Raw genomic sequence first — 6000 nt, 5'->3', positions numbered from 1 at the left:
AATGAGGAACAAGGGTCTGCGAACCCGTTTTTGATCCTCATCGCCTTGATCTATCATATCTATGTACTAGGACTCAGTCCCTGATGTTTTTATAATATACAAGTAACCAATTCTGTTAAAAAAAAAAAAAGGAGATAGGAAAGTTTGATTTCGATTTTTTGGGTTTTTGTTGGAGAAAAGGGAAAGGCAATTTTGGGTGCGGGGATGAGACACAGTTTTTGCAGAGGTCTACTTGGGGCAAGGTAGGCAATTGTCTTGATGCTTTTAGAGTGAATGAGATGGATAGATCGGACTAGCAAGGAGATAAGGAGAGCAAGAAGCTTTCAAGGGTTCTCCTTAAACAAATGAAAACATGGAAAATCAAACAAATTCAAAGGCAGAGCATAACAATTTATGGATTCTACCTTAACACTTCATTTGTTCAATTGCAGAATATGAGAGAAGGAAAATGATACACATAACAACTTACAATTACTAAAAGAAGCACACCATCAACACATAAAGCCACATGGATCCTAAACAGTGCTGCAAAACCCTGGTCTTTCCTTAGCCAAAAATGTAGAGATAGAATGTACAATAGAGTGCCAAGATTTTCCCAAGAGTCCAACCTCCTACCAAAATCCAACCCCTACACTATGAAATTCATAAAATATATACATTTTCTCATCCTTGTACTAAGGGATTGAGCTCAATCATTTTCTTCAAAATAGAATTAGTTACATTAAACTTGGGCTGAATTTATGAAAATAGGTGCTGAATATGAACTCGTATCTCCTAAACCATAACACCTGTTACAAAACTGAAAGACATTTTTGTAGATAAGGTAGTTCTGGAGAAAAACCTCTCTCAAATTTGGGAAATTCGTTTCCAGTAGCTCGCAATCGGTTCCACAAAATCATCTCTAAAACAGAAAATCATTAAAAATTTAATTCTGTGAAAATGAGCTGTAAAGATCTAGTCACACATCCCAATCCATGACACCTGTGAATAAACTGAAAGAGGTTTTTGTTATATGGCTCGTGATTAACAAAAACCTCCTTGGGTTTTGCAAAATTACTTTCCATCTGCTGTAAAATGGTCCCACACTAAAATGACTAAAACAGTAAAAAATATCAAAAATTTGCTTTGTTTTAATACAAGCTCCAAATATCACTGTATATCTCCCACATAGTAGCACCTGTGCATAAACTGAAGGAGGTTTTTGTTATTCAGTATGTGATGAACAAAAACCTATTTCACTTTTAAAAAATTCCTTACCATTCTTTTAGAAACTGATTTTAAACTAAACTTGTCATTGTGTGCAACAACTGACTTCAAAACATGCATAACCAAGAATCACTCATTCATTTCTTCTAATCTAGGAACCGGTTACAGGAGTGTGATATGCCGTTGGAAAGATTTTTCCAAGATCCTTCTGATAGAAACACTTGTGACATGTTTTTTGCTGAACATCATGTGCAAAACATATAACAAAACCAGACATAGTAAGAGCTCATGTTGATCCCTGGTGACAGGTTGCGAAGACTGGAACTAACAGGGAGATCAGTTACTTACTTCTCAATAACTAAGTTGTAGTGCAGTAGTGGGAAGCACGATGCAACATGATGAGAGGAGGAATCAGTGGGATTGATGCAGTCAGAGATCAAAGTGGCAGAGGCTAGAGCAATCAGACACTGAAGAGCATAGAGGTGCAAAGTTTTCAGTCAACAGAGGCAATAGCAGTTAGAGACTTTGATGACAGAGGCATCATTATGATTCAGGTTGGATATTTTTTGTTGTTTCTAGAGTTGCTAGAGCTACAACACTAGAGAGAAGTGTTGCATGCAGAACATTCCAAAGGTTCAGGATTAGGATCGAGTTGAATTCCTTTCTTGTTGAGAGGGAGTGTTGAAAATTGCAACAAGAAATACTAAAAATAGCATTGCTATAGATAGAATTTCAGGATATTCCAATTTTAATTTGTCCTTGAATTAAAATTGAGAATTAAAATTCGAATTTAGTCTCACCAGCTATTTGAAAAATAATTAATTAATTCATCTTGAGTTAATTAGTTGGAGAAATTCAAACATGAAGTCTTTGTGAAGTCATGCGATAATTATCCCTTTGATTGAGGAAGTTATCCCTTAATTAAGGAGATAAGGATGAGTTGTAATTAGTTAGCTCAGTTAACTGAGTTAAGTCTAGTTAAATTAGTTCCAAATAGTTTGAGGAACTGATTGTGAGTTCAGTCAGTTAATGCATGCATGCTTGAAACTAGTGTTATCCAGATAACTGAATATTCTCTCATAAATAACTCATGTGTGTCAGTTTAGACAAATACCCAGTTGAGATTAAAGTCAGGGACATTGTACTATCAGTTGGAGGAATTTTCCTATAAAGGAAACTCATCCATGCAGAAGGAATTCATTCCTTTAGGATTGCGCAATTCTGACAGTGTGTTGGAGAAGTGTGTGAGATCAGTGTCACACAAGGTTACAACAGGAGCACCCAGGGAAAACTGCGCAAGGAAATAGGAGGCTTGGAGGATAAAGGGAAAGGCATATGAGTTGTTTGGTCTGTCTATGAGCAATGAGGGATTGTACTGAGAGCTAGATAGCTGTGTGAGAGCTAAAGTTGTGTGTAATCTCTGAGATATTTCCATTGTATGATAATACAGATAGCGGGGTTTTTAGCTGAGGCTTTCCCCAGAGTATTCTTCTGTGTTTCATGTGTGATTGAATCTTCTTCTTTGTTATATGTGTTATGCTTGATCTTACTCAAATCGATTAAGCTTCTGCAAGTTTGATTGTAGAAGCAAATTAAGTATTTTGCTTTAGTACATTGCATAATCAGGTTAATCTACAGTGAGAATTTCTAAAATAGGATTGAATATGATGACATCAACCATGGGGGATGATTTACCATTTTTGGAGTAAAAGGGTAAAAAGATAAAATAAAAATGAAAATTGCTTTTTCAACTGGTATTTTTAACTTATCTACCTATGATTTTACTCAAATTTCGAGTGGGAGAACTTGTTGGATGAAGAAATTAATTTTTCATCAAATGATTACCCATATTGTATACTTTTGATGGATCCTACTACACGAAAAATGTGAAATACATGAAACGTGATTTCACGTTTTCTCATGTATTTTACATTTTTCATGTAGTAGGCTCCATCAAAATGATAAAACATGGGTACGCAGATGAAAGATTGAATTCCACATCTAATGAATGCTCTCACTTGAAATTTGAGTAAAATCGTATGGAGATTAGTTGAAAATGTATTTTTTTCTTTTTTCTCTCCAAAACTTGATGAGGTAATCTAATATTATTTTATTATTTTCATGATTATTTTATAATATTTCTTAGGAGGCCCATTTTAGACCTCAAAATTTATCTTATTCCCATAAGAGAGTGTCGAGCACATGTTCTTATGATAAATAATATCAACTAGTGTGAAAGAGTGCATTGGAGTTGCCTCTAAAAGGTGTTCCAAGGTGCTCTTAGGATGTGTTAAAACAAGTGAAAATAACACATGCAAGAGTGAAAGTGACACATGCGAAAGAAAAAGAAAACACAAGAGAGACATTCAGTACTGAAAGCAAGCAAAAGTGACACTTGTAAAATATAGAGCAAAAAAAACAACACATGCAAGAGTAAAAGAAAGTGAAAGGGACACTTGCAAAAGAAAAAATGACATTTGAGAAGCTCACCCAGTTGATAGCACACTTACAAACAAGGGTGAGAGAATGCTCCTTGTGCTCAAAAAGTGTGTAGAGATCAAAAATGAAAGATGAATGTAAGATGAGATCTAGGTTGGTCTCTTTATATAGGGAGAGAAGACATGCAACTAGGGTTAATATTTTTTAGTGTGCTTAGTGCATGTTGGGAAACTAGGAGTGAAGATTGAATTCATTACCACTAAGAGGTGTGACAATATTGACTTGAAGAAGTACACTCTCACTATCAAAAAAGAGTGTGTAATCACTATCTATAGTGGATTCCCTTACATTGTCACTAGGAACTCCAAAATCATTGTTAGGAAGGACTGTGCAATCACTATGAGAAAGGATTGCACAATGATTGTAAGAAAGAATTTCACAGTCATTATGGGCAAGGATTGCACACCACTTTCATTATGAAGTGTTCTTAGCCTATATTGAAAGTGTTCTTATAAATACATCAAGAAATGGGCATGTGAAATAAAGTAATTCAACACTTAAAATTCCTAAAGGAAGACTTGAACAATTAGTCAACATGATTGAGCATGACCTTAATAGCTTGAGAAGAAATATGGAATGATCATAAGGAAGCTCCAAAATTTGAAGTTAGGAAAAATTTTGGAGGGGGTTGTAGCAAATTCAATTGGAATCCAACACCATGGAAAAGTAAAGGATGGTAAAGTCACCTTCCAAGACCCTTTCTCAAGAGACCTTTGGTGATTTTGAAAATTGCACTAGGTGGATCAGTTCAAAGCCTAGTGAAGTAAATAGAATATGATGGCCAAGGGAAAGACAAGGAAGGCTAAGAGATTTTCATTATCATTATAGCTCAATAGAGGCTCGAGCATGAAAGCCTAGGATTTAGTGGACAACAAACTAGCACAATTTCAACTCAAACCACCTTCATCAATGCAAGAGGAATAAAAAAGAAATCATTCTTATGGAGGAAAAGGAAACTAGAAAAGGAGTGTGTAGAAATCCATTGAAATATTCTTGTAGAGACTTAGAAGAGAGCAACAAAGAGATGATTATGCAATCTAGATTTTCTCCAACTCTTATGTGATAAAGCAACCATGTTGGATAGCATCATCAAAAATAAAAAAATATATGGCATAGTCTTTGGTTCATTTTTATTGCAAGAATATCTCTTAACGATAATTATTATTGACACTCTAGAAGGCCAAGTATCCCATGTAGGAACAATTTCTAGTTATGTATATTAACTAAACATTAGGAAGCCAAATGCTAAAGGCTTCACCCCAAACTCCATCCCAAGAAATAAATAGCCAAAAAGAAAGATTGGAGAATCAAGGTAAATTTCCAAAGGGAAAGAGAGGATTCTTACACTTGCAGCCCAAGGAGTAATGGTTTTTCAATAGCCTATCTGTTATGAAACCAGCTCAAGAAAAGATAGAAAAGATAGATCAACGCCTTAGAATTCAGCCTCTTCGAGGGGGCAACCTCCTTTACATTACATAAATGAACAATTCTTGGATGATACAAATGAAAAAACCTCCTTTATATATATAGGAGTCTAAGGAGTCACAATATAATCCAGCCGACCTAACAATAATAATATAAAGCCACAAAAATAACAAAAGAGGGATTCTTTGGGGCACAGAAATAACAACATGGGGGTAATAGGGGCACAACAATATAAATAAGGGGTATAACTACAATAGTAATGGGGTAATCACTAATATTATAGGGACCCAACATGCCCCTCTCCTTCAAAAAAGTGTTGTCCTCAATGCTTGAGTAGTTCTCGATACTTCTGCATAAAATTCTCATCCTCCCATGTGGAATCTTCAGCGGATAAGTTCTTCCACTTGATAAGATACTCTGAAATTGATCGATTTCGTAGCTGTCGAGTTCTTGTTTCTGTGACTGCTTCCGGTTCCAATATAATTTTTCCTTCTTCGTCAAGTTCTGGCAATATTGTTTGAACTGGGAGCTTGTCACCTATAACCTTCTTTAAACATGGAACATGGAAAACTGGGTGCAATCGAGAAGCTGCAGGAAGTTCCAATTTGTATGCCATAGTACCAATCTTTTGCAACACCTTGTATGGACCATAATACTTTGGTGATAATTTATTATCCTTCTTAGCTTGCTTTAGGGACATTTGCTTATATGGTTGTAGCCGTAGGAATACCCAATCACCTACATCAAAACTTCTTTCACTGCGATGTTGATCTGCCTGTTGTTTCATTCTATTTTGTGCCAACACGAGGTTATCCTTTAAGAGTTGGAGGACTTGTTGTTGATGTTCAATGTGATGTTCCACAGCCTGAA

This window comes from Pinus tabuliformis, chromosome 6, assembly GCF_031772625.1.
Source record: "Pinus tabuliformis cultivar Carrire ecotype Pingquan chromosome 6, CPIR1, whole genome shotgun sequence".
Lineage (NCBI taxonomy): Eukaryota > Viridiplantae > Streptophyta > Pinopsida > Pinales > Pinaceae > Pinus > Pinus tabuliformis.
The sequence above is the reverse complement of the archived record's forward strand: the minus strand, read 5'-3'. Positions refer to the sequence as shown.